Consider the following 23,006-nt stretch of genomic DNA (forward strand, 5'->3'; position numbering starts at 1 on the left):
TTGTGTGGGACTGGTGAGGTGGGTGTGACGTTGCTTAGACTCAGTGTCCTGGGAGTGAACAGTGAGAAACCCAGCCAGTGGTCAACTAGCTGGAGTTACGGTTTTAGGAAAGCCCCGGGAAATCCAATAATGGCTTTTAAAAAATTCTCCCTATTCCTGAGTAGAGAAGTTAGGGATTAAATATTTCTCGACTCTCTTTATTTACTGTCAGATCATTGCATTGTTTCTGGATGATCTTAAATTAATGAAAGTTATGTAAATCAGATGCCACTGTAACTGCCTTCAAGTCAGCAGGGCTCATCAAGCCAAGGATGGGTTGAGGCTCTAGCTTAATAATCCCCATTTTAGACATGGAAGTTGACACCTTATCAAACACATGTACCCGCCCAACTTAGAGACCTTCCCACACCCTGCCTCACTCCCCTCCCCCGTAACAGCCCTGGAGCCACACTTCCCCACTCGGTGTAGCATCCCTTCTGAGGACACGCTAACGCCCGATCTCCTGGTCCCCTCCCCCCAGGAAGTGGCCATCCTCATTCCACATCAGCCGTGAACACACATGCCACACTCGCAGGCCTGTGCCACTTCCACATTTCACACTGTTGTCTCCTCTTTGAAACAGCCCTCTAACTTCTGCCTGCCCGCACCCCCTCACTTTCCTCAGGGGCCGGCCTCTCCCCTCTTTTCCTCCTTCCCATTCCTTGTTCGTGTCACTTGCTCTGTCCTTGTTTTCCAGGGGGGCAAATGGGTGAGTGGAGGCTGGCCACTCCTTTCGAATATCCCGTGTCAGTCCCAGCTCGGAGATAATCAGATGGCTCAGTAACAGTTGCGTGGCCTATAGATTTTCTCACACAGTGTTCCTTGATCATTTCCAACCCAGTTTCTTGCCTTAGCATCTGTTTTCCCCTCCTACTTGCATTCAGGCAGCTGGGCATTGTTAGAAAACCTCACAAAAACTGGGGCAGCTGGATCAATAAATGTATGTTGAATAAAAAAAATATAAAATACCCTCTTCCTCCCCCATCCACATACCTTAGAACTGTGCTAAGGAAAAGTAGATCTGAATTTCATTTTAGTTTCATTTTATTGTTTCTGCTGGCTTTTGCCTGTGTGAGTATTTGTAAGGGTGTGTGAATAGTTGTATGTGTGTCAACCAATGGCTCAGAAATTTGGGGTCTTCTTAACAATGTTTAATTAGAAAAACAGCCCGTGTGCCCCATTTCTCAGACTGGTGTAGACTGGACGAAGATCTTGATAAAAGCCCCCCCCCAGATGTCTACCCCTTGTGAGTTAGGAAAGGGACTGTGCACATGCCTTTTCTTCCTTCTAAGTGAGAGTGGTAGTTACTTATTTTACTTGTGTCAGTTGGTTCCATGGTTCATGAATTCTTTCTTAGAGAAGGAGTCAGCCACTGGAGGGAGAGTCATTGAAATTGTAAGTTTAAGACAATAGTGGGAATACCCTGCACGACATGCGACCGGTTGGGCCTTTAAAATAATTTAAAATTAAATGAGTCTTATGATGGCAAGCCGTACAGGCATGGCTGCGGCTGCAGGTGGGATGGGGGGGTGCGGGCCTTTGTGTTTAGCTGGACAGGCCCGGGAATCGTGGCCTAAAAGCACCCCTGGGTGGGGCGCATACATAACCGGACAGATGTTAGTGAGGCGTTTCATGTGAGTTGAACCCCCGACTTCCGAGAACATGGCACAGGGAGGGGAAGTGCTGAGAGCACTCTCTCCTGTCTCCTCCAGATGCCCATGGCGGGGGCTGAAGGAGCCAATCCCCAGAGCTAAGCACAGGAGGGCAGGCAGGGAGCCTGCTCAGCACTGGAAGGGCTTTTCTTACTCCCTGTGGCTGAAGCCAGCTGAAGGAGTGCCCCTTCCTCAGCACCCCATCCTAGCCCGATCCCCTGGCTGCCCCCTGCCCCTCCCCAGCACTTCCTGCCTCCATCATGGAGCCCTGCTCTCCTGAGAGCGGCCTGCTTGCCCTTTTGTTCCTTTCCATGTTTTGTTCATCTCCATGCTGTTCATGGCTTTAATTGATCGGGCAAATAGCTGCCACCTGCTGCTGCTCTGACTTATTCAGGGTGTGTGTGGGGCGGGGGGGCGGGGGGCGGGCAGGGGACAGGGTAGGGACTGCTGTCACTGAACAGACTCGAGGCTCCCACCCAGCTGCTGGCTTGGTCTGCGCCCTTTGGTGTCTGGAGGTTAAGCACACGAATTTGCACCTGCCAGGAATCATTTTTTGCCCCCAAGCCCACCCCTGGATTCACTAGTGTGGGTTTTGTTTGTTTCCTCCATTGGTAAGCTCATAGGGCGGGGAAGGGAGCCTGGGGGGCGGTGTTCCTTCTCAGTGGCCCCAGCACCATCTCAGTTCCTGCACATGGCAGCTTGGAAGAGACTTTTCAGCTAATTCATGAAGCTCCAGTGTGCGTAAGGGCCTTAGAGCAGTGCTCGGGTGTGGGAAGCGTTGTATAGACGGATAAACAGAAGTCACAGCTTCAAGGCAAAGCTGTAGGAATCTGCAGCCAGATCTTTCTGAAACAGATTTGCTTTATGAAACAAGAAACTATTAGAAAAGCTGTGCTTTGTAAACTCAATGAGATCTATTAGGAGGTTGTATCTAATAAGTGAAAAGTTTAAAGGGGCAAATGAAAAAAGCCCTAACGGGTAAAATGAGTCTGCACTGTAAATAATAAAAAGCAGATTTCACTTAGAAAACCCACCTGGCGATAGAGGATACACTTGAGGAAAATGCCAGAGTGCAGCAGAGAAGCCTAGACAGACAGCGGTCCCACCTGGAAACGAGAGACATGACTGAGGAAGACAGAGAAAACGTTTGAGTCAACTGTGATGATTATTGGAGGGACATGCTCCATGTCTGAGAGAGCTGGCCTTGGGTCTGATGTGCCCTGCCACATCCAGGCAGAGTTCTAATTGCAGATCACTGCTAAAAATTATGATTTTCTCTTAAAAAAATAAAATACATTGATTTTAGAGAGGGAGAGAGAAACATCAATGATGAGAGAGAATCATTGATTGGCTGCCTCCTGCACACCCCCTACTGGGGATCGAACCCAGGACCCTTCAGTCTGCAGGCTGACACTCTATCCACTGAGCCAAACCAGCTAGAGCAGTTTTCTCTTTTTAACTGGAAAACTGGTGAGTAAGGAAAGTCTTATTTGGTTATTAGTCTTTAATTGAAAGAAGATGAATGCCATCTTTTGGGGTTCAATTATTAGTAAATAGTAGTGTTTTAAGGTTGATTAAAGTTTTTATAATTAGTAGAAGAGACAGGATGCCTATAAAAATCAATATAGGAAACAGAATCAAACAGCATAATCCCATCTCGCTGGAGAAAACAGAATAGTTTCACATCCCTTTCCTTTTACCTATCTGCAGTCCCACATTTATATCTTTTCCTGTTTCTTTATTTTTTAAAACTTATTGACACTATTACAGATGCCCCTCCTTTCTGCCCCCTGTTGCCCCTCCCCAAACCCCAGCCTCCACCACATTATTGTCTTTTTCCCTTGGCCATGCGTATATGCTCTTCGGTCATCTCTTCCTGCCCCTCTGGTCTGGCACTCTGTTCCATGCCTCTGGTCCTATTGTGTTCCTCAGTGCATTTTGTTCATTAGATTCTACATATGAGTGAAATCATATGGTATTTGTCTTTCTCTGCCTGGCTTATTTTGCTTAGCATAACCATCTTCAGGTCCCTCCATGGTGTCACAAAGGGAAAGAGATCCTTCTTTTTTACAGCTGCATAGTATTCCATTGTGTAAATGTACCACATGAAGCATCGATGTGAAAGAGAAACATCAATTGGCTGCCTCCTGTATGCTCTCTGACGGGATTGAAACCAAAACCCGGGGATGTGCCCTAACTGGGAACGGAAACCTAGACCCTTGGGTGCACAGGACAACACTCCAACTAACTGAACCATCCAGGCCAGGGCAACATTTTTCTAATTTTTAAATTACAGTTTACATTCAATATTATTTTGTATTCCTTTCAGGTGTACAGCATAGTCATCAGACAGTCACACGCTTCACTGACTGGTCCCCACCTGGCACCATACAGTTAATATAATATGATTGACTCTATTCCCCATGCTGTACTTTACATCACCATAACTATTTTGTCACTACCAATTTGTACTTCTCAATCCCTTCACCTTTTCCACCCAGTTCCCCAGCCCCCCTCCCTTCCGACCAACATCAGTCTGAAACTATGAGTCTGTTTTTATTTTGTTTGTTTAATTTGCTCTTTAGATTCCACATAGAAGTGAAATCATGGTACTGTATTTATCTTTCTCTGTCTGACTTACTTTATTTAGCATAATATTTTCTAGGTCCCTCCATGCTGTCACAAATGGTAAGATTCCTTTTTATGGCTGAGCAATACTCCATTGTGTAGGTATACCACAACTTTTTTATCCAGTCATCCTTGGATGGGCACGCGGGTTGCTTCCATATCTTGGCTATTGTAAATAACACTGCAATAAACATGGGGCTGCATATGTTTTTCAAATTAGTGTTTTGGATATACACTCCGGAGTAGAATTGCTGGGTCATAAGGCAGTTCAATTTTTAAATTTTTGAGTCGCCTTAACACTGTTTTCTACAGTGGCTGCCCCAGCCTGCATTCCCACCAGCAGTACATGAGGGCTCTCCTTCCTCCACATCCTTGACAACATGTGTTGTTTGATGATTTATTGATGGTAGCCATTTTGACAGGTGTAAGGTGATGATCTCGTGGTTTTAATTTGCATTTATCTGATGATCAGTGATATTGACCATCTTTCCATATGTCTATTGGTCATCTGTCTGTCCTCTTTGAAGAAGTATCTAATCAGGTCTTTTGCTCATTTTTTAATTGGGTTGTTTGTTTTTTTTGGTGCTGAGCGTAATACCCAAAATTTATAGAGAACTCTTATCAGATATCAGATGTACCACTGGCAAATATTTTCTCCCCTACAGTGGGTTGTTTTTTTTTTCATTTTGTTGATGGTTTCCTTTGCTGTGCAGAAGCTTTTTAGTTTGATATAGCCCCATTTGTTTCTTTTTCTTTTGCTTGAGGAGATATATCACAAAAAAATATTGCTGAGAGAAATGTCAGAGATTCTACTGCCTATGTTATCTTTTAGGAGTTTAATAATTTTGTGTCTAACATTTAAGTCTTTATTATATTTTGAGTTCATTCTTGTATATGGTGTAAGAAGGTGGTCTAGTTTCTTTCTTTCTTTCTTTCTTTCTTTCTTTCTTTTTGACATGTACTTGTCTAATTTTCCCAACACCATTTATTAAACGCACTGTCTTTACCCCCATTGTATACTTTAGCCTTTTTTGTTATGTATTAATTGACCACATAGGCATGGATTTACTTCTGGGCTCTCTATTCTGCTCCATTGATCTATGTGTCTGTTTTTATGCCAGTACTATATGTTTTGGTTTCCATAGTCTTATAGTACAGTTTGATATCAAGTAATGTAACACTTCCAACTTTGTACTTCTTTCTCAAGATTGCTGTGGCTATTTAGGATCTTTTGTGTTTCCATATACATTTTTGGATTAATTCAAGCTCTGTGAAAAACACGATTTTGATAGGAATTGCATTGAATCTATAGATTGCTTTAGGTCGTATGGACATTTTAATTATATTCATTCTATCCATGAGCACTATACATGCTTCCATATGTTTGTGTCTTCCTCATTTTCTTTCTTCAGTGTCTTATAATATCCTGGGTACAGGTCTTTTACCTCCTTGATGCAGTTGTAAACGGGATTGTTTTCTTAGTTTGTCTTTCTGATAGTCATTAGTGGTGTATAGAAATACAACTGATTTCTGGATATTTATGTTGTAGCCTCTTCTGAATTCATTTATCAGTTCCGTAGCTTTTTGGTGGAATCTTTAGGGTTTATTATATATGGCCTTTATTATGTTGAGATATGTTCCCTTCAGTCCCACTTTTCTGAGAGTTTTTATCATAAATAAGTGCTGGATTTTGTGAAATGCTTTTTCTGCACCTATTGATATGATCGTGTAATTTTTATTTTTAATTTTGTTTATATGGTGCTTCACTTTGATTGTAGATATTGTACCAACCTTTCACCCCCAGAATAAACCCCCCACTTGATCATGGTGTATGATCTTTTTTTTTTTTTTAAATATATTTTATTGATTTTTTACAGAGAGGAAGGGAGAGGGATAGAGAGTTAGAAACATCAATGAGAGAGAAACATCGACCAGCTGCCTCCTGCACATCTCCTACTGGGGATGTGCCCGCAACCAAGGCACATGCCCTTGACCGGAATTGAACCTTTCAGTCCGCAGGCTGATGCTCTATCCACTGAGCCAAACCGGTTTGGCTTATGATCTTTTTTAATGTATTGCTGAATCCGGTTTACTAATATTTTATTGAGGATTTAGCATCTGTTTTCAATTTTTTTCTTTGCAGTGTCTTTATCTGGTTTTGAAATTAGGATAATGCTGGCCTCCTAAAATGAGCTTGGGAGTCTTCCCTGCTCTTGAATTTTGTGGACTAGTTTGAGAGGATAGGTATTAGTTCTTCTTTGAATGTTTGGAACAATTCACCTGTAAAGCCGTCCAGTCCAGGGCTTTTGTTTGTTGATGGTTTTCTATTTTGTTGGTCTGTTGAGATTTTCTGTTTCTTCTTGATTCAGTCTTAGAATATTATGTAACTCTAAGAATTTATTTCTTCCAGATTATCCAATTTGTTAGCATATAGTTATCTGTAATATTTTCTTATAATCCTTTGTATTTTTTGGTGCCCATTATTACTTCTCTAATCATTTCTGATTTTATTTATCTGGATTCTCTCTCCCTCTCTTTTTCCCTTTTTGGTGTGACTCTTAAAAATCTTAAATACTCCTTTTAAGCAACTTGTGTAATATAGGCAGACAATAGTATTTAGCACCTAAGATACCATCTTGTTGTTGCAAAATGTATGATTGAAAAATAATGAAAAAAGTGTCTGATTCATCTGTTATGGCACGTAGTAGGCACTAAAGAAATATTTGTTAAAAGAATGAATGAAGACATATGTAAATTAACTGTATACTTGGAAAATGTAATTTCATCTGCAAATAACTTTATAAGTGACTGCACTGTTTCTGCCTTGTTATAAGAGAGAAAGATAAAAATTTTTTCTGAGATCCAGACAGACATCTGTCATGAGGTAAGACGTGGCGGGAGCGTGGAGATGAGCGAGCAGTCATAGCCGTGGCGAGTGCCGGGAAGGCGGGCATCAGAGCGTGAACAGCACCAACTTCAGGCTCTCGGAAGGTTAACTCAGATGGGTGTGGATGTTGTCATGTCAGAAAGATTTGTCCAATCTGGTAGAAAATCAGAGGTCAACAGAAGTGATTAAGCAGCTAGAAAAATCAACTCAAAAAGCATCTTTTAGTATATAATCTAGAAAAGAATTTGAATCTTCCTAAGCCCAGAGCAACAGAAAGATAACTCAGAATGATTTGGAGAGCTGTAGAACTGATGGTATAAAATTGAGCAGAAAAGCACTTATTGAGCGTAAGACAGTTTTTAGTGGACAAATGAAAGAACTGCTAGCATGTTCGGGCAGCAGGGACAATGGTACAGTCCCCCAGGAATCGAGTCCTACTGTGTGTGCGCACAATGTGGCGTCACTTCATTTAAGCTTAGCAATCTGAGCTGGTGCTGAGCCTCCATTTATGGGCGGGGATGTGGAGGCCTGGTCACGGGCTGGTAAGAGGTGGCGCTGTGTTTGGAAATCAGGCTGCAGAGCACATCCCAATGACTCTCCATTGTTATTGCTCTGTGGTTCCAGGCTGGGCATTTGGGTGGAACAGGCACACTGTGCAGAAATCTGACCGAGTTAACCAGCTGGTCTTCCATATGCTAAATAGGTGATCACAACAAGCCACTTTAATTGAGTAAAAATCATAATACCAGTACTCATGAATTCCAATCAAAGGCGCACTTCTGTTCAGTCTTCTGGATGAATGGATCTTTGCAGAAATAAGATTTGTGTATGAGAAGGCCTTCTTAAGCGAATGCAAAATAAATAAGTAGTAAACTCCCAGGCCCAAGAGAGTGAGCAGTATCCCGCAAATATCAGCTCTGGAAGAGGCTGTACATGCCCTCCGCTGGCTTCGTAGTACTGTGGGGGGACTAGAGAGAGAGACCCGAGTTGGAATCCCCTTCTGTCTTCCATCTGCTTATGATCTCAGATAAGTCACACACCTCTCTGAGGATAACAATGCCACTTACCTTGCAGAGTAGGAAGTTAGATATGGGACTGTGAACGTAAAGATAGCATGCATGTATGCAAATCAATGGTATGTCTGTAAAGATGGCATGCAGATACGGTAGCATGTATCTAGAAATAGCATGTATGCACATGACGACTGTTTGATTAACAGCCGCTAGTGTTACTGTTCATCGTTCAGATGCAGTTCTCAAGTAAATACTCAAGACTACAGCCAAGTACTGCTGTAAGGTGGTAGGTTTCTAAAAAGGTTTTAATTTTGTGCAGTCCTCTCAGCTGATGTATTTAACCCCCTAAAGTAAAATGTCCCCCCCTCTTTGCCCTTTTCAGTTTGGGAGTTCACAGGAGGCTTTAGAGGCAGTAGCTGTTCCCTGAAAACATAGCTGATGACAAAGGCAATGATTGCTGGGCTCTAATATGTTAGCAGACAGAAGCATGCTTTTAATATTCATCATCTTTAAGTGCCACCAACTGACATTCAGAGTAAATGTGCAGATATGGGTGCTGAGCAAAACAGAGCAAGGAAGGGAACTTGCTAATTTGTATTCTAGATGGAAATCTTAAATTAGTTTCCAAGATTTTTAAATGGATTTTTAAATGCTGGGCACATAGGAAATTGAGCTTATATTAATATTTATAAGGTTCAGAAGATATTTAGTGAAATATTTGTATAATTTAATTTTGGTCATAATCAAGTAGGAAATCATCATAAGAAGGACATTGTGTTTTAGTTGGTGACTATTGTGCCTCCTAGGAATATCCTCTGAAAACCAGGACAACATGCATTTTTAAAAGCCTTCTTTATTAGTTATTTTATTAGTTATTGGAACGCAGAAGTCGGAGATTGCTGGATTGTTTTATGTTAATTTCATTTACATCAATTAATTTAGAAATCAGTCCTGATGGTGATTTTTTAGAAGCGTTTATTGACAGTTCTGCAGAGCTCTGTAATCTGCCCGCTTTCATGGTCTTTATTGTAGAGAACAGCTCCCTGGCTCCCGGGAAGCCTGCTCCTGCAGTTCTGCTTCGGGCTAATTGAGTTTAATGCAGTTCTGTGTGCAGAAGGTATTGACTTGTGCATAGTATTTAATTTGTGTAAATATGTGTGTATGTAATGTTTTGCCCCTCTGAGTTTTATTTTAAATGTAACCCTTGAAACGGGGATAATAGGAATTCTTAGTGTAGGCCTTCTAGCATTTGCAGGTGCCAACGGTTTAAACTGCTGTAGAAACACAATTATGAGCAGCCAAGAGCAAATCTTGTTTTAAGGTCCATGTGTAATGAATGCCTGTTAGTATCACAGAATACAATTAAACAGAGGTTTGCCTCTCCTGAGCTGTGATTGGTTCTTTCTGGTGGAGCAGTGGGGTCCCGCCAGTGGAGTGCATTCAGCTGGCGGTGACTGAGGCTCCAGCGAGCCTGGCCCGCTGCAGGCTGGGGAAGGCAGGGCAGTCACCACCGTCAGGCGGGATGGGACAGGCAGAAAGATTAATGAGGGAGCTTCAGACAAAGCTCCACCAGAGAGCGACGCGCTGCCGCTCTTATGTAATTGTGCCGAGTGGAAGCCGGTCTTGGCTGCTGCTGCTTAACAGCGTTAGGAGCTTGGCAGGAAATGTTTGTTTGTTATAAAAACTGATCGAGAGAATGATAGTGAAACCTCGCTTGCCCAGCTATGCCCTCAGAAACTCGCTTCCCTTCATGCCCGTCTCCCCGCTGCTCCCACGGCCTCTCTATGGCCAGGACCCTTTCCAGGACTCCCTGAGCTCTGCCCACGGCTGCCTCCCGACCAGGGCCATCAGGACATGCGTGTCTGAGATGCATTCCTGGAAGTTGATGCCTTGACCACGAGGCCTGACAGATCTGAGCAGAGCGGGTGGGAGAGCCCTCTGGGAAGGTGCTCCGAGTTATTGTTGGTTACCTGTGGCTATTGTGGGCACCGGCAGCGGGGTTATTTCCCTTGGATGGTTGAAAATAGCAGTTTTGTACCATTTCTTCCTACGGATCTTAACTTAAGGGATCCTAAATACTAGTAGCTTTAAAATGCCATTTTTGCCTTTGAAAATCGTTTCAATAGCTGCTGTAATGAACCTTCCCTTTATATGATGGACACAGTTGCTCCCTGCATGAAAGCTGGTCATATAGTCAGTGTGAGGCTGGGCACTGGGAACAAGAAGCCCATAAATAACGTGGTGTAGGTCAGTAACTCCTGGAATTTAAAGCTTGCCAATACCAGTAAAGAAGAGCTGTCTTGAAAGAGAAATTGCCAACTCACAAGCAAATTCTTTAGCGCTTCAATATAGACACACCAGCCTTTTAACTTGGCTTTGTTCCTTCTTTCAGGAGTTTGGCGCCACCTGCAGGAAGCAGGAAGCACAGAAAGCAGTTCAGCCTCTGTCCCTAGCACCTGGGTTCTCCCACTGGTCATTCCTCATCCTTAGTTTTTATAAATTTGATCACTTGCTCATCATATAGTGTTTATCAGGCTTCCTCTTGGCCACAGAATGCAGCTAAGCTCTGTGATGAAAGCTTACATCTGTCCTAGCCGTCTGGCAAGGGATTCCTCACCCTTAATTGCTTTTGAAGGTCTCTGTCTGTTTCTGTGGCCATGCGCCTTGCCCACGGACACACCAACCAGAAAACAGAGCTGTGGACTGGGGCATGGAAAGGTACTGCTGACTCCTTCACAGTTTTGCCTTGTTTTGTTTCTCACACAAAATGTGGCATCTGAAGCATGTTATTGTGGATGTTGTGTATTTGTTTTATTTTTATTTGTCTTATTTGGAGAAAAATGTTACAAATTTTAAAAACCTGCACAGCAAAGGAAGTTTAAGGCGCATGATTCAGTTCTGTGAAGTCTAAAGGGGGGCATGTGATTACTTCTACGGGCGCATAAGTAGGATCAATTATTTCCATTCATCACTGTCTCATCACTCTATCACTGAATTAAGTTCCCTATTGTTTCAAACTAGAATGATTTGGCTTGAAAGGAGTTAAAGATGATGCAGGGCTTTTCTCTTTGTTGTGTGAACAGACTGCAGCTCTTTCTTTTCCCATGAGCGTCTCTAACCCAGACCCTCAGAGCTCTATCCCATTGGGTTCTGTGTTTGGCTCTCACCTCTCTGCTCTAGGACACCACCTCACATTTCCAGACCAAATCCACTGCGCCCCAGGTTGGATCAATTCTGTATTTTTTTCTTTTACAAATCTCCTCTCTTTAAGAGCAACATAGCCCACCACTACATAACTGTTTCACCTCCAGGGGTCTGCGTTATGTGTTGTTCTCCCTTTTCTTCTGAGCTAATCCTATTTAATAAAGAGCTAATATGCTAATTAGATGGAACAGCAACGACTGTCCAGACAACCATCCAGATGACCTTCTGGACAAAGCTGGGGCTGCGAGGGCCGGCAGAGGCAGCCATGGCTGCGAAGGCCGAGCCCCTTGCACGAATTTCATGCATCGGGCCTCTAGTGACTCCATAATGCACTCACTCACCTAAGATGACTCCTAGCTACCTCAGTGCTCTCCACTGCTGAAGTCCACGTCAGCTTCGTTTTGCTGCTTGTTCTGTTCTGTGAGCCTTGATTTCTTTATTCTGAAGCTGGACTTACACTTCATTCTTCTCACCATCATTTCATCCTCTTGCATTTTCCATCATTCATCCACTCGCAAGCCATGTATCTTCTGCCAGTGGATTTGGGAAATGGGCTATTGGCTAGAAAGAACTAGTCAAATTAAGTTTCACCCATCCACCCACAATCACCCCTCTAACTTATGCTATAGAATTTCAAGACTTCTCTGTATTTGGACAATTGTGTTAATAAATTTAAACATCAAAAGGAACATTAGGGTAAGAAAATATATTAGTGATTTGATGGAAAATATTACACGTTGGTGCTAGAAGATTACAAATATAATACTTCATATATTCCTACCAAATGGTTGATTAAAAGTTGCTCAGAATATATAATGCATCTTTTCAAAGAACACATATAAATGCGCAATATGCGCATTATTAGAAGATACTCAGCATTATTAGTTGCTAGAGAAATGCAGATCAAAGCCAAAATGAGATATTACTTCATATCTACTAGTATCACTAAAATAAAAAGACAGACAATAATAAGTGTTGGCTGAGGATATAGTGATGTAGAAAAGTTGGAATGCTCATTTGTTGCTGGTGGGAATGTAAAACAGTGTAGCCAATTTGCAAAACAGCTTGGCAATTCCTCAAAATTTAAACATGGAATTACCATATGACCCAGCAATTATACACTTAGATATATACCCAAGAGAATTAAAGCATATGTCCTACAAAAACATGAACATGAATGTTCACAGCAATATTATTCATAGTGACAACCCAAATGCCTATCAACTGATGAATGGAAACAACCGAAATGCCTATCATTGATGACTAAACAAAATGTAGTATATCCATACAAGGGGATGTTACTCCACAACAAAAAAGAATGAAGTGCTGATACATGCTGTAACATGGATGAACCTTGAAAACATAATGCTGAGTGAAAGAAGCCCAAAGGCCTCATATTATTTGATGCCATTTATATGCCATGTCCAGAATAGGCAAAGCTATAGAGACCGAGAGTAGATTAGTGGTTTGCTAGGGGCTGGGGGCTGCTAATGAGTGTAAAATTATTTTTAGTATGAAGACAATGTTCTGAAATTAGACAGTGGTGATAGTTGCACAACTCTGAATATGCAAATAAATCATTAAGTTGTACACTTTGAGTGGATTATATGATACTAGAGGCCTGGTGCACGAATTCGTGCATGGGTGGGGTCCGGCCGGCCCACCCTGATCAGGGCCGATTGGGCTGGGCTGGCCAGGGGGAGGGGACGTAGGAGGTTGGCAGGCTGGCCCCACCCCCTGGTTGAACTCCGGTCAAACTCCCAGTCGAGGGGACAATTTGCATATTACCCTTTTATTATATAGGATATGAATGATCATATCTCAATAAAGCTATTATACACAATGTATTGGGGTCATTAGCACCAGTACATACTTAGTGTCTGAGTCTGATTCATCTTTATATTGTCCAGAGTACTAAACACAGTGCCTTACTAAGTCATTGGAAAATGGTGGGAGGGAGAAAGGAAGGGAGCGAAGGAGGAGGGAGAGAGGGAAGGAGGGAAAGAAGGATGTAGGTGGATCGAGCAAACAAATCCGTGACTGGCCTTACCATGTGTGGAACAGTTTTTACCAAGTGCTTTCGTAGAGGTAAAGAACAAAGCACGTGGCCAAGGACTGAGTACAGTTCACTCAGTTCAGCTGTCCTGTTGTTGACCTGATATCAGACTGATAGAACTGTGTATGTTGTATCCCTTTTTTATTTTGAGTGATAGGTTGGCAAAACATACTTTAGCAACTGTATGTTATGTGGATAATTCATGATGCTAATACTGTGGTGTGACCTTTATTTTTATGAGCTATGAGAATTAAGAACCTACAGTTTTAGTTTAATTAAGCAGTAAGACACAGCAGATGGTGTGTTTGTGGGTGATGATTGCATTCCTCTGGTTCCCTCAAGCCATGCTCTAACCCGGCGGAATGCTTTGCCTAGGGTGTTGCACCTTTGCAGGATTGCTAGGAAGACAAGCATGTGGTATTAATGTCAGAAAATCTTGGAGGGCAGTTTACAGCAGGACTTGAATACCACAGGAAATTCTAGTGGCTATCGGGACTAGTGTTTTGGGAAGAGGATCCATGACATTATGTGGTTGTAGTAGTTTACTGCCTATCTTTACTCTTCAATATTTGCAGGTAAGACTTTTATTACCCTGGTATTCTTCTGTGTAATCTGGCCCAACATTAAGAATGCATTGGAATATGATTTGCATGTTTTAAAGTACTCGGAGAAGAATAGGTAAATGGAGAAGCACTGGATTTATGGCAGGTGGTTTTATTATGTTTGTTTCTAGTCACTACGAAGTGCCCAGAGTGTCCTACAGTATGCATTTCGCCCAAGTACTGTGCTCACCGCCAGCATATTTACTCCAGAGGATGTCCAAAACACACATACACAGAGCGACTGTGGAATCAGCCCAGTGCTCTGCACTGATCGCGCAGTTCTTCAGGGAGAGAACCGGATTGTGCAGTTGAATTACTTCCTCATTGTTAAGGGAGAGACTATCTGTCTAGCTCAGATTCTTTTCCCATTGCTCTCTTTGAAAAACTGAATTACTTGAAAGCTGGAATAAGACTTGTAATTACACAGTATTTTAGATTTTAAGATAATAGGCCTCAAATTTTCTCATTAATGCAATATATGAAATCATCAGAATGAAATACAGTCACTTACTGGCTGTAATGTTGTTAAAAGTATGAACTATGTGAATATTTTAAAATATAAATTTCATTGCTTTGGATAGAAGAATCTATTTGTCTCATCTCTTTGCTACAAAGACTAGATATGGAATTGTAGTTAAATTATGAACTTCAAAAAATAATATTTTAACAGAGGGTATAATTTCTCTTTGGGAAAACCAACATTTTATATTGATTTTTTTTTCTAAATTATATAAAGAAACTATTTCCTTTTATTTTTAAGGGTGTTGTTGCCACAAAACTACATTATCTTACCAGATATTCTTTTTGGAGACATTTTATAATTAATTAAATGAAGCATTTCTTTTCTGGATTCCTACCAACTTCAATACACTCAAGCACTGAAGATATAAAACTGAAGGTATAAACACTACTTAGCAATTCTTCCTGTAGGAATAAAAGATTATTAACCTTTTAGTTAATACTCACCAGTGTGTATAGGGAAAGATCTATAAACATGTAACTGTACAGGAAATCTAATATATAACTAATTTTAGCCTATAAATTATTAATGATTTTGACAGGAGAAATTGCAAATTATTTTTATATGGAAAATAATTTGCAATACTTTATTGCAAAATTATTGGTATTTCATTTCCTTCAGAACTAGATTTTCATCTAATTAAAATTTAGAAAAGAAGGAACACTAGACTATTGCCCATTTACTCAGTGTATAGGTACCTTTACAATTCTTTTGTAGCTCTGTTTAATAAAAACATCCTAATGACCCCCAAATAAGACCTTAACAGGAAGATTAAATTATGCCTTAGAATTTTAGGAATATTAGAATTATTTATTTTAATCCTCTAAAATCAGTAATAGGTTAATTATCATCCAGCTTGCTTACCTAACAATGATGCTGAATATTTTACATTATTTTTATATTAGAGGAAATAAGAAAATCTGTCAAGGGATTTTCAGCCGGTGTGCCACAAGAATTTTTAAAACATGCAATTCCTCACTAGTCAGGGGCCCTGACCTCTTTTCCCTTAGATTGTCAAATAAAAAAGTGACACCACAACAATAGTCGTTCAACGTGAATGGATTAAAATTCTAAATTATACCTTTTTTTTTTTTTTGTCAGAGCATCAAAAACCATATTTTTGGGGTGCCGCAGAATTTCAGTGATTAGTTTATGTGCCCCAAGAAGAAAATGGTTGAACGTCGCTGGCACACACCTGACATGTGCACCCGCAGCTTCCGTCTCCTGAGCAGTTCAGCCCTTTTGTTGAGAGGATAGAGAATCAGAAAGACTGGCTTCAGTCCTCACTGTGCTGCTTACGAGCTGTGTGGCTGCGTTACTTAGGATTTCCTTTTGGCTCTAAGAAACCCCAAATGGTGGTGTCAATGCCAGTTTATGTTGTCACCTAAGGGAAGTCTGGAGATGGGAATTTCGGGCTCCACCCAGTCTTCAGGAACTCAGCCTCCTCCTTGCTCTCTGCCTCCCCACCCCATTGGTGACTTCTCCCAGAGGCCATGTGCTGCCCACGGTGACTGCTGGAGCCGGAACTAGAGCTGCAGCGTCAGAGGCAGCGGGAAAGATAAGACCTCCTCCTGCAGAACCCGCTTCCCTTCCAGCCCAGCCCGTGACCTAGATTCGAGGGAGGTAGGAAGTGTTGTCTTTTTTGTTGTTGTTGTTAATCCTCACCTGAGGATATTTTTCCATTGATCTTCTAAAAAAAATATTTGTATTGATTTGAGAGCGGAAGGGAGAAGGAGAGATTGAAACATCAATGATGAGAGAGAATCATTGATTGTTGCCTCCTGCACATCCCCTACTGGGGATCGAGTCTGCAACCTGGGCATGTGCCCTGACCAGGAATCGAACCGTGATCTCCTGGTTCATGGGTCAACGCTCAACCACTGAGCCGTACTGGCCAGGCTCCATTGATTTTTAGGGAGAGTGGAAGAGAGAGGGAAAGACAGAGAAACATCGATGTGAGAGAAACACATTGGTTGGTTGCCTCCTGTGTGAGTACTGACCAGGGCCCGGAACCCAGAATTGAACCTGGGACCCTTTGGTTCTCAGGCAGACACTCTATTCACTGAACAAAAGCGGCTGGGGCAGAAGTGTTATCTTTAATATGGACAAGGGTTGTGTTACAAAGGAAGAGGGGAAGAATGGATGTTTGCTAAGCAGTAGCATTCTGGGCCATATTGACCTTGGGCATTTTAATTTCATTGAGCCTCAGCTTCCTTGTCTTTAAAAATGATTGTGAAATAGTATTTAATTCACTGATCCTATTGTGTTTTTTTTTTTTCCAGATCCTATTGTTTTGAGTATCTTCTTCCATCACCATTTGGCTCCCCTTTATCCTCTTCTACCTTCTCCTACCTTCTTTTCCCTCTGTAATCACCATACTGTTGTCTGTGTCATGAGTTTTGTTCTTTAAAATATTTTTATTGATTTTTAGAGGGAGAGGAGGAGAGAGGGAGGGAGAGAGAAAGAGAGACATCAATGTGAGAATGGAACATTACTGGGCTGCCTCCTGAACACCCCCCACCCCCCACCAGGAATGCAGCCCATAACCTGGGCATGTGCCCTGACTGGGAATTGAGCCTACAAACTTTGGATGCACAGGACAACGCCCAACCATCTGAGTCACACCGGCCAGGGCTGTGTCTGTGAGTTTTTTATTTTTATTTTTATTTTTTTGTTTAATCCCTTCACGTTTTTCAACCAGTCCCAACCTCCCCCGCCTCCCCTCTGACAACTAGCTGTCAATCTGTTCTCTGTATCTATGAGTCTGTTTCTAATTTGATAGCTTATCCTGTTCATTAGATTCCACTGTAAGTGAAATCATATGGTACTTGTCTTTCTCTGACTGGCTTATTTCACTCAGCATAATGCTCTCCAGGTCCCTCCGTGCTCTCGCAAAGGGTGGGATCTCTTTCTTTCTTATGACCAAGTGGTATTTCATCGTGTAAATGTACCACTTACCTACTGACGTACACTTGGCTGCTCCCAAACCTGGGCTGTTGTAAATAATGCTGCAGAGAGCACAGGGTGCGCATATTCTTCCAGAACAGTGTTCCAGGTTAGTGTCTCAGGTTTCTCACCAGAAGTGGAATTGCTGGGTCATAAGACCCATTTTTAATTACTTCAGTCCATCCTGTTTTCCACAGGGACTGCACCAATCTGCATTCCTACATCCTCGCCAGTACTTGTTGTTTGTGGATTTATTGAGGATAACCATTCTGACAGGTGTGAGGTGATATCTCATTGTGGTTTAAATTTCATTTCTCTGATGATTAGTGGCATCGAGCATCCATTCATATGACTATTGGCCATCTGTATGTCCTCTTTGGAGAAATATCTATTCAGGTTCTTTGCCCATTTTTTAATTGGATTATGTTTTTGGTGTTGAGTAGTATGAATTCTTTATAAATTTTGGATACTAGCCCCTTATCAGATGTATTATCGGAGAATATGTTCTCCCATTCAGGGCGTTGTCTTTTCATTTTGCTGATGGTTCCTTTGCTGTGCAAAACTCTTTAGTTTGATGTACTCCCATTTGTTTATTTCTTCTTTTGTTTTTCTTGCCCGAGACATATCAGAAAACATACTGCTGAGAGAAATGTCCGAGATTTTATTGTCTGTGTTTGCCTCTAGGATATTTATGATTGTGAGTCTAAAATTTACGTCTTTAATCCATTTTGAGTTTATTCTTGTGTATCGTATAGTGGTCTAGTTTCATTTTTTGCACATATCCAATTTTCCCAGCACTATTTATTAAATTGACTATCTTTCTCCCATTGTATGTTTTTGCCTCTTTTGTCAAGTATTAATTGACCATAAAGAGACATGTGTTTATTTCTGGGTTTTCTATTCTGTCCCATTGATCTATGTGTTTTAATGCCATACCATGCTGTTTTGATTACTATGGCTTTACAGTACAGTTGGATATCAGATAGCGTGCCTCCTCCAACTTTGTTCTTCTTTCTCAAGGTTGCTGGGGCTATTCGAGGTCTTTCGTGCTTCTATTTAAATTTTTGGAACATTTGTTCTAGCTCTTTGAAATATGCCATTGGTATCTTGATAGGAATTGTGTTGAATCTACAGATTGTTTTGGGTAGTGATTTTAATTTTTCCTATCCATGAACAAAGTATATAGTTCCACTTATTTGTGTCTTCTTCAATGTCTTTTTTAAAATATATAATTGCAAATGGGATTGTTTTCTTAGTTCCCCTTTCTGATAGTTCATTACTGTGTATAAAAATGCAACTGATTTCTGGGTATTTCTTTTGTATCCTGCTACTTTACTAAATTAAATAGTTTTTTGGTTCTCTATATACAGTATCATGTCATCTGCAAATAAATGACACTTTACTTCTTCCTTTGGGAGCAATCTCTGAATAGCTCCTTATTGCTGTCTGTACCCAATAGTCATCAAGAATAATTCTATCCACAAACACTGTTCATGGATTTCCCGACCCTGCCCTCATGTCTGTTGCCACTCTCTGAATTCAAGCTGTCTTCATCTACCAGATGACATCCACACTTTTTAGGATAGTATTTCAGTATTTCTGTAGCCTGACTGCCGTATTAACAGCGTTGTCTTGTTTCAGCCACCCCTCAGTCGTCTCTCCAGGTCACACACTCCTTCTTCCTTCACTTCAGTGAGAATTCACATTCTCCACTTAGGTCACTGCGACTCTGGCTTTATCTTCAGGATAAGTGTTGAATAATTCTCAAGTTTGTAATTTTAAAGACCAAGTTGTGATTTCTAGAAACCTCTTATGATTTTATGCGGCCAGCACATAGGCATACCAGCCCTCCTCATCATACCTGGTGTCCACGTGTATAGAAATGAGAGAACAAAGGCTCTTGAGTGACAGGGCTGGGTGGGGGAAGTTGAGGTCTCTAATGGATGGCGTGGTGTGTTCAGCAATTCTCCAGGTATAGGTTTAGATCTGGAAACTCATTATTTTTACTTTGCTAGACAATAGCATTAGTTTAGCTACTTAATGCGAATGTTATGCATTTTGCTTTCAAATTAAAATAAAGAAGTAGAGAAGGCTCGCTTTATTGGTATGTGTATGTGTGTATGGAATGCGTAATGGGGATGTATAATTTAAAATTCCACTGATGCAATATTTTGAAACTAAGTTTGTAGTACAATTAAAACATATCTTTGGTTATAGATTACTTGGCCTTTTGCCATTTTCATAGGCAATGTCCTACTTAAATAGCCTGGATTGGCTGAGAAAAATAATTGCTGCTATGAAATAATTTTGCAATTACCGCTGTAATTAAGGGCAGTTTGTTAATGAAAGTGCTTGGTGAATAATGACTGCAGGGCACTCCATCTTGCAGCTTCATGCCAGATGATTGGCTCACGTGGTGGAGGCAGCCAGGGAATTAGTGACACAGCTGTCATGGCTACAGGATGGATGTAAATAGCCTTCGCCGTTGATGATGAAGAACAGTCATTAGCCTCCTGCCCCTTGGGAACTGGTCAGAAGAACAAAAATAAACTTCACACACGATGGTAAAAGCCATTCCTTATGTCTCCTTTTCTCCAGTTTGAACAATTAGCATTCTGGGAAGTGCGGGAGCATGTGGAGGAGGCCCCTGCACTGCCCAGGCAAGTTAGCGTGATGAATGTCCTCCTGCTCGGGCACTGGTGGTTCACAGTTTATAGCTGCTCTGATTAGCTTATGGGCCAGTTAAAAACTGCTCTTCAGAGACCCATGGGCCCCATTTAAATTCTTCTCGCTCATCTCCAGGTGTTGTGTATTCAGCTGGGCCCCTGGAGGAGCGCCCCGGCTGGGGTTTTGCATCGTTGGGTTTTTGCATGCCAGCCGCATGGCAGGAGGGGCAGTGGGAGATCAGTTTCCCGTGGCTGGGCTTACTGGCCTGTGTGAGCTCTGCATCCTTACGAAGATGACCTGGGTGCCCTGTTGTGTAGGTTTGGGTAATTTTGCCCCAGTGGAAGGATATTTGATTAACTCCCCCTCCCCTTTGCATGTGCTAGAACAGCTAGTAAAGGCATAGGGAATGCCTTCAGTGTCACAGAAGACACTTCTGACACGACTGTACTTTGACAAGAGCCAGGGCCCGTTTCTCCTGCACACAGGCCGGCTGCTGAGAGCGCGCCCAAGTTAAACTGTCCAACGTGTCAGCTCCGAATCAGATCACAATTTTAACGTTTCATGAACTTCCACCCGTAATTTACTAAGCAAGGTCTCACTCAGTGACCATTTGTTCTAGATGCCAATATGTCATGGTCGAAATTGATTTGGCGTTATTGCTGTCCGTGTGCAGCCACCGTGCTGGGGATGGATCCGCTCTGCGGGCTGCATATGGCGGGCTCTGCGAGCACGGCGGGACTGCGTCTCTCTGGTGTTGTCCGGCACTCCGGCCGGTCTGGGGACTCCACTGCTCATGGCCCAGCCACAGGGGTCAGTGCACCGTTTGCTCCCAGATCCACACTGCCCCACGCAGTACCTGGCAGGCACCTGCAGTAGTTCTTTCATAAATGAATGGGGAGTGACGCTTTCCACAGGATCAGAGTCTTGAACACTTGTCCTGCAGAGCTTACTCAGCTCCCCCTGCTCATGTTTCTTAGACATTAGGGAGGCACGCTTACATCAGTTATACTGAGGCATGTCTTTTGATGTTGAAGGGCTGAGGCAATTATTTTGTGTGGATGAACTTTTTACATTCATGGAAGAAATACTTTACTGGGCATGAGGAGGGAAGTGACTATGTTGGTGCCTAATAGGGAGCTGAGCTCATTAACTGAATTGCTTAGTGGTCCCTGACAACTGTGTTCTCCCCCAGTGTCCGCCGCTTACCCTTGCACAGCATTACCAGTGAGCGCTGCTGGGGGAAGTCTGAGAGAACGGCCTCTCCTCCTCCCCTTCCCTAGGCTTCCCCGTGGACAGGGACGCTCTGGGGCACTGGGCTCCAGTGGACTCCACTGGTTGACCTGAAGGTGAACTGGTCACTCACGATGAGTCAGTTGAGAACATTATCCATAACATTATCAATAGTCTTGCATCTATCTCTATTAGCAGTTCTCTGGGACTGTGTTAGTGAGGGTAGAAAGCTTCAAATTTGCAGTGACATGAGTATTTGGAAAATTTATTTCTTTTACTTAGTACAGTGGGGCCTTGACTTACGAGTTTAATTCGTTCCAAGACCAAGCTCGTTAAGGAGCTCGTTAACTCAAATTACTCTATCAACTCAATGCAAAAAATCAGCGGAGAGACAGCTGGTATCTCAAAAAACTCGTTAGTCGGGACACTCTTAAGTCAAGGCCCCACTGTAGTTTAGTATATATGTTCCTATCTGTGGACAGCTTAGGTCCGCTGAGCCATTGAGTGACTGAGGCTAATGGTGGCTGTGCCACTGTCTACAGAAGCTTCTGGAGTCTTCTGGCCAAACGGGTCCCACCTCCTGCACAGGAGGAGCAGCCTGCTTTTAGGGCCCACGTCACCTCTGCTCACATCGGAAAGAACTCAGTGGCCTGGCCCGCCTGGCTGCAGGGAAGGCTGGGAAATGCCGAGTGGCAGGGCCGGTGCGTGGAGAAGGGGATGATGACTTAGGGGACAGTTAGCAGTCTCTTGGACTTTAGGCTTTTCCTAACCAATTAGCTGTCCACCAGCTTTATTTTGCCAAGTCCCACAGTTGATCATGGACTTAAACTGTAGCTAATGTGATTATGATGATCCTTCACCCCATTAGTTTCTTGGGGCTCAAATTATTTATAAAGATGACTGTGATAACTGGTTAGAACATCTAGTGCACCTCTTTCTAGTGAATATCAAGTCCTTTGTACACACGTATTGTTACACTTTGAAATCCCAACGTAAATCTGACAAATACCCATTATTTTATAACATTTGAGCATTTCATTTCTTCCCACGGTTTTGATTCTGGGAAGCAGAGACATTTTGATGGATGTGCAATCCCTTTTTCTTCATCTGGAAAGATATTCTACTTACTGTTGGTATGCTAATCATTATTCAGGAAAACCCAGCAAGCGTAATCACCATGGTCTGCAACTATTATTGTATAGTGTATACAGATGGTCACTGTCTAGTACAAAATTAGGTTTCCATTCAGGATCTTTGTTTAAGAACAGTTCTTGAGTTTGACATGAGAACTTGTTGTCAATACCATTGCTTTTTGGCTCTTCCTAGTATACTAGAGGCCCGATGCATGAAATTCGTGCAAGAGTAGGCCTTCCTTTCCCGGCTGTCAGCACAGGCTTCCCTCTTGGACCCGGGACCCGGGCTTCCCTCACAGCCCCAGCTTCATCCAGAAGGTCATCCGGAAGGTCGGCTGGTCTAATTAGCATATTACGCTTTTATTATTATAGATTTCCTGCAGGGATCTACAACAGACTTTCCTACCTCGGTTAGATTTTAGAGACAAT

General features: G+C 42.3%; 1 protein-coding gene and 1 long non-coding RNA gene across 8 annotated transcripts in view; both read left to right on the plus strand.

The window, feature by feature from the left end:
- Positions 1-23,006, plus strand: part of CADM1 (cell adhesion molecule 1) — a 349,165-nt gene that overhangs the window by 187,779 nt on the left and 138,380 nt on the right. The window lies entirely within an intron of this gene.
- The window catches only part of LOC118664298, a 41,672-nt gene that overhangs the window by 9,409 nt on the left and 9,257 nt on the right, over positions 1-23,006 (plus strand). The window contains exon 1 of one of the 2 annotated variants that reach the window (XR_004970291.1): positions 15,695-16,224. The exons of the other annotated variant lie outside the window; for it this stretch is intronic. This is a non-coding gene — a long non-coding RNA (uncharacterized LOC118664298). Of the gene's footprint in view, positions 1-15,694; positions 16,225-23,006 lie in introns of those variants that run through there. 2 annotated transcript variants of the gene reach the window in all.

This window comes from Myotis myotis, unplaced genomic scaffold, assembly GCF_014108235.1.
Source record: "Myotis myotis isolate mMyoMyo1 unplaced genomic scaffold, mMyoMyo1.p scaffold_m19_p_10, whole genome shotgun sequence".
NCBI lineage: Eukaryota > Metazoa > Chordata > Mammalia > Chiroptera > Vespertilionidae > Myotis > Myotis myotis.